The sequence below is a fragment of the Mytilus trossulus genome, chromosome 12 (assembly GCF_036588685.1).
Source record: "Mytilus trossulus isolate FHL-02 chromosome 12, PNRI_Mtr1.1.1.hap1, whole genome shotgun sequence".
Classification (NCBI taxonomy): Eukaryota; Metazoa; Mollusca; class Bivalvia; order Mytilida; family Mytilidae; genus Mytilus; species Mytilus trossulus.
Window position 1 is genome coordinate 51549965 of NC_086384.1, and position 14651 is coordinate 51564615.

At 30.9% G+C, this 14651-nt stretch overlaps 1 protein-coding gene across 4 annotated transcripts in view; it reads left to right on the top strand.

The window, feature by feature from the left end:
• The window catches only part of LOC134692796 (tripartite motif-containing protein 2-like), a 61431-nt gene that overhangs the window by 15270 nt on the left and 31510 nt on the right, over positions 1 to 14651 (top strand). For 3 of the 4 annotated variants that reach the window (XM_063553339.1, XM_063553338.1, XM_063553337.1), the window contains one exon: positions 6366 to 6454. The gene's annotated coding sequence lies outside the window, so the exon portion shown is untranslated. Of the gene's footprint in view, positions 1 to 6365; positions 6455 to 7829; positions 7851 to 14651 lie in introns of those variants that run through there. The other variant, XM_063553341.1, reaches the window with a different exon arrangement.

The following is a 14651-nucleotide window of genomic DNA, read 5'->3' on the forward strand; positions in this document are numbered from 1 at the left end:
GGCAGAGGTAGTTCATCCCTCAGAAAATCACATTGTCACCTAGGGACCCAACACCTCTGTGTTCTAGTAGTCCTAGTGTTCTGATAAAAAATCTTAAGAAATTCTTTCACTCTTCAGGTCAAGGCTTTAAGCTAAGAATCTACTTCAAATCAAGGGAAGAAATCCGGTCACACTTTTTAGTACTCATTGCATTTTAAAGATGACTGTATCAAGTACTTCAAGTTCATTTAGGCATTAAGTTTTGTTATTATTGAACAGGACACATAGGATTGAATTCTTCAGGGGCGAATCCAATCATTTTACAAAGGTTGTCCCAACCCAGGATAAAAGTGGGTAACTTCCAACTATATGTCTCAATTAAAATATATTGATCATCCAAAAAGCCGGGTTCCTAACCAGTTGCAACCCCCAACAATAAAATTGAGAATGGAAATGGGGAATGTGTAAGCAACAACAGCCTGACCATAGAGCAGACAACAACTGAAAACCACCAATGTGTCTTCAATGTAGCTAGAAACTACCACACCAAGAGGCGCCCCTAAACAAATATACATACTAGTTCAGTTCTAAACTCCAAATTATACATAAGAAACTAACTAACGCCAATGACCCTGGGTCTGCCACTGTTCTACTTGATAAGACAGTAAGTTTGTTTAGGCAGTGGAAATATCCAGCAACCTTCTTTAAGATCTGAATATGCAATATTTTGTTTACTCACGAGTCATGCACTGACAATAACTTTGACCTTGAACTCGAAGGAGTTTTTAATTTTTTTTTCGAAAGGTATCAGAGGGGGGCTTAAATTTAACTTAGAATGAACATCATAAGTATTATTTAGGCATCATAATTTACATAAAATAGGTGCATCTGAACCTGGTTCAAAAAATTTGTTTGAGTCCTTTTAAAATGTTTTGTAGTCCAATTTCTGTGATCTAAAGCATATGCCAATCCAGAGACAATCTTTTTTCTGTCAAACTGACATTTTACCACAGAAACAATAAAATACCATCAATCAGACGAAATTAATGTCACTGGAATTAGTCACCATATTAATTACAATAATGGAACAGTATATTGTCTAATCAAGCAGAACCATGTGATGACATTTATGTATATTTAATAAAAAAAACATCTATTACTTATATATTGATTATACAAGGGCTGTATAGTTTATGGTCTTTTAAGTATGTTTTATATATATATTGAAAAGATATATAGGGACTGATTAATAGACATATATATATGTATCATCATTGATTGAATTGAACTCTTCCTGAACTTTTTACCTTTATATATATAGACTGTTGGGTATATATGGTACAACATATATGGTACAGGATAGCTATGTTTGCATTTTAGTACAATTGTCAAACTTGAAGATAACTTTCTCTAACATTAACAATTAGAATAAACTACACCATGTAAAGAACTGTTTGCTCAGTAGACTGTGTGAAAGAGATCTTTTTTTTCATATACAGAAAAGGGGGAAATAATATTTTATTATCCAATCAGGCCCTACAGGGGGCATACAAAATAGCTTGCATTCATATAAGTTTATATAAAATAATTCTCATTGCCACAAAAAATTTATTATTTTCACCTTTTTTTATTACAATCAATGCAAATGGGGACCCCGCTTTTATTCTGGGTTTAGGACCCCCCATTAAAAATATCTGGATACACACCTGTAACTATACATTCCTTGATAATAATCACAATAAATCACATTCGTTTGTCCTTGGCACTATGTTAGTTTGAATTATGATATTAAAATGTAATATTTTTTTCAACCAATCAAGTGATCAAAAACCTTAAGAAAATAGAATATTTCCTAAAATATAGCATATTTTTCATAAATTTGTATTTAGTTGTCCTCGAATAAATTAAGTTATGTTCACTCTGGTTGCAGATTATCCTGTACTGTAAATTCAGAAATTGTTGCGTGCATTTATTATTGCGATTTTGACATTTTAGACTAAAACGCAATTTAGTTTTTGCAATATTATGAAAAATCCTGTTTAAATCTGATTTTTTTTTATTAAATGCGATTTTAAATTAGTCGCATTTTTGGCATTACTAAAAACATCACAATAATTTCTTCTAAAAGATGTGTATTTTATTACAATTCTGCATTTACAGTATATGAAATGTATTGGTGTAGATATCTTTCCCTAGTTGTACATTATATGTCTTGCTCATGTATAAATTTACATTGTAAGAAGAAGAAAAAAAAATGGAAAACTCATCATGGAATTTTTACACTTGTTACTCTATAAGGTCAGAGTACACTTCGTACTATAATAGATTTACTATTACATGAATACTTAGTTGTGGTTGTACAGATATGGTAATGTGTAACCTAATTTGAGGTTTATCATATTTCACACTCATAAGTTACATAAGAGATTATTTACCTGGTGACATAATTACAGGTACACACAAGTATAATCAATGTTTACATTCTGTCCTCATGCAAAGGTATGTGGTACTACATTTGTTGTATTTCCCCATGTTTGAATGTTTATCTTAGAATGCATTATAAAAACTGGAATTTAAACTACTTAAATCATATTTAAATGCTTTCAAATTGTTAAAGTTTTGTTCTGAGAAGTTCTATGAATTGCAACAGAAAATTGTGTGACTGCGTAAAATAAGGAAATGGCGTAGGATTGCTAATGAGCTAACTATATTGTACCATTTCCTGATGTTTTGTAATGTTTATCTGAAATGCATTAAAATAGAATTCATTTACTTCAAATTGGATTTAAATGCTTTCAAATTTTTAGGGTATTGCTCTCTGAAAGAAGTTCTTTGTAATTGCAAATGTTTCATCAGTTGTCTCTGAAAATCAAAATAAGGAGAGAAGATGTGGTATGAGAACCATTGAAGAAGCCAACTTATAATCAACCAGAGTCCAATTGGCCCAACAGTGACCTTGAATTAAGCAATTAAAGGTCACTGTAGGGCCTTCTACACTGTGAGCAAAACCCATATCACATATATCTTTATAAAATGCACTGACATGACAAAGTGCCAACCACATATATAACTTCCTTGATATTTGAACATGACCTTGCTTTGAACTGTTTTGTTTACATGTATTGTTTTTATTATCTTCCTGGTCCTGCTTAGTGACAGGTCAAATAAGTTAAATGAGTCTTTCCCTGTACCATACAGAATACTTGATTTAAGTTTAAATGTAAATTCAGAAATTATTGCGAAAAATGAAAAGTTGTAAACGCAATAATTAAAACTATTATGTATGAATTAAATAGGATTTTTTTTCAAAATAGTAAAAATTTAAAATCGCATTTTAGTATAAAATGACAAAATCCCAATAATAAATTCCCAAAATTTATGAACTTATAGTATGTAAACTTCCACTAGCCATGGTAGCCAAAATGGCAAGAAATTGTAGATGAAATATAAAACTACCTGTGGTGGAATAGCCAATGGTGCTGAAATTAAAGTAAACAGCAACACTCAATCAAGCAATGTTATTTAAACTAAAATATATTAAAGTTGTTCAATAATTTATGGCAGGTTCTTTCAGCAATTAAACATTTTTAAGGGGCACTAGCTACGAGATATATAAAAAATCAAAAGTAAATTTTTTTTTTGTTCAATCATTAATGAAAGTGAAAAAGTGAAATAATAATTTGCTTTTATAATGGTTCAATTTTGTCAAATTAATCTATAAACATTGATAATGAGTTATTCACTTGCAAGTGAATAAGTCCACCTTATTAAACCTGTATTCATGTGAACTCAAATTTAACCCCGTAGTAAGAGATAGAAAAAAGCATGCAATGTCCCTGTATGTATTTAAAGGAAAAGAAAGTCATCATTGAAAGCGAAACACAGGTAAATAATTTGATTAACTGATTTGATCCACAAAAAGTCGATCATTCTTAAAAAGGTAAAAACGGCGGTAAACATATATTTTGAATCTATAATACAAAATTTAACAGACTTTTAAAATCCAATTGCACATGTTGCTTAATCTATTTATATCTGTATTTATGTTTATATCACTTATATGGTCATAAAAGGTCAACTCAATAGTTAATTAGATGGCGTTTTGACTAAAATTGTCCTGAATTGAAGCTACATATTATTGAGACCATGTCCAATAAATTGTTTAGTTTATACTTTTGATAGTTTGAAAAAATGTTGTTATAAATAAACTGAGAACTGAAGTCAAATCTGTGAACATTAATTTGGCAGGACGGTAGTGCCCCTTAAAATGTTATTTGTATATGCTAGATATCCAATTTACTGTTTCAGTATCTAATGCATTCTGGGTTATATTTCCAAAGGGGTACATCACAACATTGTGATTGGGCCTTAAAACAATACATCATCAGTTAATGATTGCATTGATGTCTGTGTGATCACTTTCCATTTACTGGTCTTTAAAACAAAGGTCCTTTCTAAGTAGGTCTATCTGTGTTATAAGTATATATATATACATGGTGTACATTTTCTGCCCTTTGATGTCAATTTCACCCTCAAATGGTTTGTAACATATTTATCAAAGGGACAGTTTATTATAGGTCGACTTGATCTGATAAAAAATGGTGTCTGTTTCAACTTGTTTTGCTACTATAGGAGTAATTTACTATATTAAAAGTAGGTTAAATGCTGACTTGACATTTTTTTTAAATGCTACTGTGGATTCATTAATATTCGTTGGATACCAATTTTCGTGGATTTCGTGGGTACAGTAGAACCACGAATTCAAATGTTCAACGAAATACACATTTTGTAAAGGAATGAATGTAAACTTTGCCAAAACCACGAAATTAAATATCCACGAATATGTAAGTTTCACTCAAACCACGAAAATTGGTACCCACGAAAATAAATGAATCCACAGTTTTTTAAATTTTAGTACTACTGTGTGAAGGATTTAGATTTATTTCCCCAAAGTTATCAATTCTTTGATTCAGAAGTTGTTTTTTGATTGATACTTAATTTCTTGACATTTTTCTAAAGACTGTACACATACAAGCCAGGTATGAAAACAGAGAAAGTTGTTTTTAATAATAATACAGCATATTGTTACATATATATATATTTTTCATGAAAATATTTAACATAGAAAACAATATAGTGGAAATATCCTGGACTGGTTTACTTTATTAATTGTTACTGGGATGGAGAGTAACGTATATGTCTTTGGCACTGACCTACCACATCTTCCTATATCTTTTTCATTCAAACATTCTGATCTTTAAAATCAATTTAAAAAGGTGGGGTCTACAAACCTGACTCACTGAAACCTGAAGTAGACAGTGGTAATTTTGAAAGAAATTTTGTATCTGCAGAAGTATATAATAGCTGGTCAATTTCTTTCCATTCTATTCTACAAAATACTCATCAGATGGTCCGGATACTTGGTATGGTAATTTTCTAGTCGACTTACCCTGTCATTATAACTGGTATATTTAGCAAGCCTGTGTTCTGTTGACTACCCTATCATTATTACTGGTATATTTAGCATGCCTTGTATTATTTGTTTGACTTTGACATAATTGAGATCTAGAAGACAGATTAATGAATGGTTAGCCAAATGAGGCATACACATTGACTAAATGAGGCATACCTGATCAGGTTTGGTCACTGTAATCAGACACACATGACAACAGCTATAATTTGTCACCTTGTTTGACCTTTATAATGTACTGTAGGATTAACTTGTTACTGTGTTTGATCAAATACAAAAGAAAGAGTATCTTGAATTACTATGAAAGAATGACTTATGTGACAGCATGCTTTCATGTTACCATAAACCATTAAATACTATGGTACAGCCATTTTATGAAGAAAAAAGACTATAAGGCTTAATTCTGATTGGTCCTTGTGTGCAGCAAGTATTTATTTACTTGTCAATTTCGTGCACTCTGCATTATATCAGTCTAAATCCTGAGCCCCAAAGGAAGAAGTTTTTTCTACGTTATGTGAAGAGACTTTTTAAGAGCAGATTTGATAGGCAAGGGAAATAGGTACAAATTGCATGAAGAAAAGCAATCATCATAGACTTAATGGACTTAAAATAAATTATGTTTACAGTCTAGCAAAATTTCCTTCTTAAAATCAACTTTGTCTGTAGTTCATAAAAGGCTGCAATGTTGGCCTACGGGGAAATTAATTGCGTTTTGCAATCTTTATCCTTGTTATTTTTTCTTCATGAGTTGTTTCCCTTTAGCTTAAGAAGTAATTTCCTTTTCAGCAGGTCTTTCAAATAGTGCAACAAGTCTACACTAAGGGGTTGCATTTAATGTGAAACGTTCCAAGACTTGAAAGTGGTCTTGCTAATGTATTAAATTGTATAATTTAAATTTGAATCTTTTATTTGACAGGTTGGCTGCAAACCAGCACTACCAGTAGCTCACAACAAACTTGTCTCAGAAACTGGTAACAGTATTAACTGACAGATTCATTGTAAAAGGTAAGATTGAATAAACAATAATTTTGTGATACTGGATTGTTTCCCTTCATTAGTGGATACTTATAATGTCAGCCATAAGCAGTTGAGCAAAGGTAGTACTTCTTTAGCTCAGTCGGTTTGCACCTTGTAACACATATTTTTTTTAGGTTAAAGGCTGATGGAGACAATGTGATTTTTGTCCAGCCTTAGTAACAACTTAAGTCGAAAAAGCGAGACTTAGCAATCCTACATTCCATTGGTGTCGTGGTTATTAGATTCATAAAATATCCTGGATTTTTACCAGACTTGGACAGATAATAAGCATCTCACAAGCAAAGGATAGTATTGAGAGGAATATTTTTAGTAATTTTTTCCTGATTTTTGTTGAGCCTGCGATTAACAGCAAAAGTAGGCGAGACACTGGGTTCCGTGGAACCCTTACAATTTTTTACATAAGAATTATGCTCTCTGGTTACAGTAGTATCTTCTTCAATTCTGGAATATATATGCATGGTGACATCTCAATTTACATCATTCCAAAAAAAATAGAATTTTAAGAAAGGGTCAGTTAATAGTGTATTATTTGCCATTTTAAAAAAAAAAGTTATATAGCTTATTTTGCTGAAAAACATGAAAAATATTTTTTTTAAATTTATTTAACATTTTTCATTAAACTTAATTACTCTTCAAAAATCTTTTGTATTTCTAAGATAAGCAATACCCAAAAGATGTCCGAAAAACATAAAAATGCGGTAAAGAAGCGATGAGTCAGTTTTAATGAAACTTGTTATATAATAATTATATAAAGTAATTAATTCGTGAGTCAGATTGTTAAATAATTGTGCAAAAAATATGAATTCTCAAGTGACAACAAGTTTATTTTTGACATATATAATAAACTTGAGGTTAAAAGGTCAATAATTAGATTAATTAATGAAATCAGATGTGTCAAGGATCTAGACAAAAATGTTCACTCAGATTAGGGTTCAGAGTTCATATTTCTTATAACTCAAATAGATTTCGACTTCAGTGATAAATTAGTTCTTTTGTACTTTATCACTGAATTATCAAAAATAAATTAAATCAAATTGTGAAAAACAAGACTGCCAATCAGCATTTTTTTCTAGCAGTATATAAAAACCATTGATATATAATGGTGCTTTTGTATTTGTTATTTCATTCAAGTAATTTTCAATCAGATAAATTATAGTCTAACCAATTATTTAAACTTTAAACATATATTTTTAATTTAAATTTAAATCAAGGTGACAAATTGTTACATTGTGTTTTTGCACAATAAAAATGTTGACAGATTAAGAGATTTGTGTTAAAAGTTAAGTTTGGATTTATACAGTCAATGACCAGGTAATGACCATCACTGACCACACACACTTATAATGTACTGGCTTAGAAACAGGTCTGTTTTATTAACATATAGAAATTATGATAGTTAGTTTAATTTGTTGGCTTTAGACATATTACGTAACTTTGTACCATACATCTATCAGTTTTTCAGTGTTTTCTATCAGTTTCATAATAGAATATCCGCTTCGCTTACACATTGCCAAAATTTAATTAATTAAATTGCGACTATGAAATCAACAATTGATGCCACTATGGAGCTTATAATAAACTTTATTGAAAAGCACTTTACGCCCATATGGACCAATGGCTTAAAACATTATACATAATATACAGTTTACATAAAACAATGAAAATAAACAATGGACACACTTTGAACTATAATTTGTCTTTTTTTTAAATCAATATTTGTCTTTTTTTTAAATCAATATAAATGCGTTTTGTTTAAATACACTTTTTCACTCTTTTGGTCTTTTGGAAAATGTTGTTTGTGCTGTTTTTAGACCCTTCTACAACGAAATTTGTTTGACATGCACACGTATAAAAATTGCGGTTTTTATCCAACGCAGTCATAGGTTTGAACGTAGTTTTCAATTTAGACTCGTATATATATATATATATATATAAGAGATTCAAATTATATCAAGGATTCCCTGCCCTCAGTCTTAGTGACATATATACATTACAGTTATCATCTAACTGTCATTTATAGAATGTAAAATTATTTTGCAAGAACTTGGCCAGTATGATATAATGTAATTGTTACATTAACTTATATTGTATATATTTTTGAGAGCTATTCAGTTTTCTGTCGTCATTGACACGGAGGACTGACAATAATTGAAGGCTAGACGATCATAAAGGTCAGTTTATAACTTCCTAAAAATTGTCTCCCCCTAATGACCAATATTTTGCCTGATAACTTGTTTTGAAAGACAACACCTGCTCTTGGGTCAGTTTATTTGGTCTGATATCTTAATGGATATGTAATAAATAATAAATAAGTGACATTGTGATGTGCTGTATTGCCAGAGACTAAACCAGTATACATATCTATTCATAACTTGATCAGTGGGATGTGAATTATGAAGTATTCATGGGATGATAATATTACTCTGTTTATTGGTTGTGGGAGGCTTTATTTTATTGATATAATGATATAGATACATAAGTTTTAATGGGTTGCATTCTAAATCATTGAGGTGCTAGAGTTTTTGCTGTTTTGAGGTATAACTAAAATAATACACTCAATGCTGCCTCATTTAGCTCAGTTGAATTTAAGATCTATAATATATGTTAGTAAGATCTGTCCAGGCCAGGCTAGGAAACTGTAAAGGCAAATGCTCACATTAAATTTGAACCAATACAGTGTGTTTAATGTCCTAGTACTCCTTTACACTTTTTACTTAGTACCTACCCTAAAAATTCATATCTACCGTAACATATTTCATGGACTTTGATGAGTTACTGCATATATATCCTGGGAAGATGGTTTAGTTTAATGAAACAAAATTCAATAAATTCAATATTTTTTATTGGAAAGAGCACAATAGAGGCGTGATCCAAATACAGACAATTATAATATTAAAACAACATATAAATGAAATAAAGATTCATGTAACAAGTCATGAGCCAATTCTATGTATACAAATACATTATAGACTGATATTGATACCATAGACTTATATTTCAGTATTATTATAGATTTTCGTATATTTACTTAAAACACACAATACAAGATATTTATATATATATATATATGTATATGCACAAACTACTGTAAAAGATTATTATCTGATGAAACGGTATGGTGGTCTCTCAAATCAAGAGCTTCTTCAATATACATACAAATAGATTTTAATTCCTTTTCAGACATAGGATTTAACATTTTGGTAAAATTTTCATCCAAATTATTTGAATTAATATCATTTATTTTATATTTAGATCTAATGTTTTTATATTGCGGACATTCAATCAAGAAATGAATCTCATTTTCAATTTTTTCTACAAAATAAAGTAAGAAAAAACATTCAGTTTATGATTGACCCAATGTTGTTCAGTTTGAAATTATTTTAAAATTAGGAAGGGTTTGGAAATTGTACTTCTGAAGCTTATTTTAATTGTGGGGGTAGCAAGGTAGGTTGAAATATGCTGCTTTACATTTGCACCTTAACTATTTACCTTTTGACCCCGATTTACTTTTAAGCTTAGTCAGCAATAATTAACCTTGATGTAATGTGCCATAGGTTTTGGTATGGACAGAGCCCTCTATAAAATGTCTATATCAAAGTGATTTTTTCTCATAAACATGCAATTTCTACATTAAACTGCCACTTTTAGTACTTAGAGACGATATGATAATTCCAGCTGTGTGCTTTATGGCCAATGGTCAAGTTAAGCACATCAAAGCCAAGGGAAATTAGTTTTTATCAGCAGCTATCAGAATTAATGAATATTTTCTCAATATCATTATATGAACCATGAAATTAAACTGATAAAAAAGAAGCAGAAATTGTTTAATAATTAAGACCATGGGGAAGTTATTGGCTGTCTGATCCTGACCGAAATTATAGTTCAAAGTGTGTCCATTGTTTATTTTCATTGTTTTATGTAAACTGTATATTATGTATAATGTTTTAAGCCATTGGTCCATATGGGCGTAAAGTGCTTTTCAAATAAAGATATTTGACCTTGAAGCTTAGTGAGCAGTAAATTAGTCATATCAGGGTTTCTCAGTGTAAAATTTATGGACCAGTAAATTAGTTAGCAGTAAACTAATGTCCCTCCCCCACTTCAACTTAGAAAGATAAATAGAATGAAATGTCAAGAATGGAGTATTAGAATGATAGAATGTCAATCTTTAAACGTTTGTCAGGTAATTGCTGTTTGATTATTTTTGGTGGCAAATATTTCTGGTAAAATCCAAGTCGGTACCCCAAAAAACTTAAATAAATTGTCAATTAGAAAAAACAATAAGGTCTTTTCTCAATAGGGGAAGACCTTCAGGTAGGTTTATATCTACCTAATAAAGGAAATTAGAGTTGAGATATATATTTGAACCCTGATTAACGTTAATGTACCAGGAACAAGATCTGCTATAACTAAAATTAAGAATGGAATCTGGGAATGTGTTTAAGAGTCAACTTCTCTATCAGAGAGTTGAAAAAAGCCCAATGGTTACCCAATGGGTCTTTAAGGGCATACGATACAGTTACAGGGAAAGTAATGACGTTGCTAACGTAATTTGTTATTTTCGCAACGTCAAACTGTGACATATCAGGAAAAGATGCATTTTTCGACTGATTTTTATCATTCAAACTGATTTAATTTGAAAACGAGTTCATGGACCCCTATTTTTTTAAACGGCATTTGGTTTCATTTTGCAGGGAGATTATGTGACCCAAATTTTATAAAACTGTAAATAGAGGATTTTTTAAAATTTTGATAAACATGCAGTAAAAAATGACGTTTTTTCCTCAATTCATGAGCAGAGGCGGATTTAGGGGGGGGAGGGGCCCAGGCCCCCCCCCCCTTTTTTGGAAAAAATTTGGTTGCTTATATAGGGAATCACTGAAGTGTGACTGGAGCGGGCCCCCTCTTAGGTCAGTCAGTGGGCCCCCACTTATGAAAATTTCTAGATCCGCCACTGATGAGCATTTGATAAATATGAGTTATTTCTGAATAAAAAATTGAATATTTTTTTATGATATTTATAAAATTAAGAAATAACCGATTATTTAACAGAAAACAATTTGTGTTTATCTTTTATAACAAAAAAGTTATGTCTGCAATTCTTTCGAAAACGAAATTACGGCCACAAATCTGAATTTTGAGCAAATTTACAAAATTTTGACCTCATTTTACTCAAAAAGTAGCACATGAAGGTATATTTTTTATTACATTTTTCATTAAATCAGGTAGAAAATAGCCTATATGCAAATTTTCATGAACTTGTAAATACAGGATCAAAACTGTATCGTATGCCCTTAACACTTTGAGAAAATCCTGCATCTGGAGACAGGCTTTAACTGGCCATATCAGGCTTCAATGCAGATTTTGTCATCAACAAAAATATAAGTTTTCCTCAATCAATTTTTACTGGATTGTTTTAACTTTTTGGTTTGGAATAACATTGGTCAGATCTGATCAGTTTGATCAAAATGGCAACAAGAATGGTCTAGATCCATTTACAACCTTCTGATTGAGAACAAGATTATCAGTTTCCAGTTAAGTGGACATTCAAGTGGTCAGTTTATTGACAGTCAGTTACTTACTAATGGTCAACTAGAAACAAGGATCTTGAATTGTTTTTGAATTATGGTCCATTATCTCAAAGTTTTCATTGAAGTGGTCATCCCTTTGTAACAAGTGTTTGACCAGTATATAAGATAGTTTTATGATGAAACTTAGATGGAAAAGTCTTGTAGTTGTAGAGTGAGAAATAAAACTTTCTACGATAAACAGGTCAGTTGTTGAAGTGCTTTCAGATGTTATACTGAAACAGTTTTTGGAAAGTTTGCCATGAATCATTTTTGCACAATAAAAATGTTGACAGATTAAGATAATCATGCACCAGGTACAAAACATTATAAGTATACAGTACTGTGGATTTATTATTATTCCTTGGATAACAATTTTGTGGATTTCTGGGGTACCGGTAAACCATGAAATTTAATGTTCTACAAATGATAAATGTTCCTTAGGCTAGTGTGCAGACTTTGGCAAAACCATGAAATTAAATATCCATGAACATACAAGTTTTCCTTAAACAAGGAAAATTGATATCTACGAAACAGAACGAATCCACAGTAATAGTATGGTTCTCCCCTGATTCCATTTTTTGCTGAGTGTGGCCCAAAAAAAAACCTAAAAGTTCTATAAGTATGATGGATGAGTATGATGAAATATGGAATTCATTAGATTTCTGACAGAAAATACAACATGTACAAGGTGCTTTAGTTTAATTAAGATCACTGAAGGTTAAAAAAATGATTTTCTGTGACCTTGTAATCACTCAAAAGTCACAGTATTTAATGATAACTTAAAAAAAAATTAATTTATTGATCATGGAAAAGCTTCTGTTTGTTTCTGTCAAGGTTTGACAAACAATCTGATGTTATAAAAAAATCTTTAACCAGCTAACCAACTGAACCCTACACCACAGAATGAAAGGTCATTATGTCTTGCTCGATTAAAATTCACCCTAAAAGATTTGCAGACTCAACAAAGACCACAAACTTGACCAAATTAATGTGGATCCAGGCCCCCGTTTTGTGGCAAAATGTGGTTGCTTATATAGGGAATCACTGAAGCATGGTGGGAGCGGGCCCCTCCATAGGTCAGACAGCCTTATAAAAAGTTCTAGATCTTCCACTGCAAGTCCAATTTGGTCTCAGCTACATTTGTATGCATGTACAACAGCAAATTTCAATGAAAGACATATCATGCCATGTCCTATGTACTAAAGTGTATCTACAAAGTACTGCATGGTGATAGAATTAATGACATGAATGAATCCATGTACCACTAAACTACCTATTCAATTCCAGTTTAGGTCATTCACTGAAGCATTATAAACACTTACCCTGTAATTACATGGTGACTGATTTAATAACATGTAATTATATGGTCGTTATAACATAACATACAATCATTGTCAACACCTTATACAATATTTTATGGTTTAAATCCATTATTTTACTCCTGATTTAAACATAGGAGATAATCAAGTACACCTTTATGAGGTAATCAAGTAGGCCTTAATGTCTTAAGCCCATTACTTAGACCATACCTTTACTGATTGAAGTACTCTGATTATAAATACCTATTTCCGTTCCCCGCCCCCAAGGTATTGTTGAGCGTACTGTTACATTTCTTTGTTCATACTATGAATTAACATAGTGTTAAGATTTTCTTTTCATTCTAACATCTTTGAATTAAACCTACCAGGCGTATTATTACATAGTTGTTTTTACACCTATTGTTAAAATCTCCTTACCCTAGGGGTCTATAGCTGTATAGTCCTCCCCTCTTTAACACACCAGGTAATTGTTTGTGTGTAACTACTTGACTTTGAGGCTTAAGTTTGTCTTGGTTCATTAATAATATTAGGGAACTGTTACAGTTAAATCAACCAGTTTAAAACATGAATGTACTGGATTTCTGGTGTGTATGTAAAATCGGCAGAGCCAGTTTTTTTGTGTGTCTGAAGGTTGTTATGCATTAAAATTTAGATTGGACTTAACTATGAAGAGGTACATGTAGAATGAATAAGAAATTTTGAAAGTTTTAAGTGATTGAAAACTTGTAATTTTAATAAATAAAATTATGGAATTTTATTATCTTGTACATGTTGTATGAATTATAAGTATTTTCTTTTCATTTGTAAAAACATATAAGTTATAAGCTAATAACTTTCACATAAGTAGTTGGTGCTTTTTGTGAAAGGATATTTGTAAAAATTAAAAAAAACTAGAAATAAAAGAAGTAAACGATCTTGTCTAAACACAATGTAGACCTCAAATAATATCTGAACTTATATATAGAAAATAAATTATCAGCTATAATTATGTACTAAACATGCCTTTACATGTGATTACACAAGAGAGACCACTGATAAATAATTTGAGCCAAGGTTAATTGTTAATTATTAAGGAGTAATTGGATCGGAATCATTAACCTAATTCTTACTTTGACCTTGACCTTACTTTGACATTGTTGGTATAAATCTGTGACCTGGTAATTTACAACATTCTATACTTTGAATACCAGGACCAAGATATTTATTACATAATTCTTAAGAAATTGGTCACTGCATGGATCAATTCCTAAGAATTGTTCAAAGTTATATTAATAA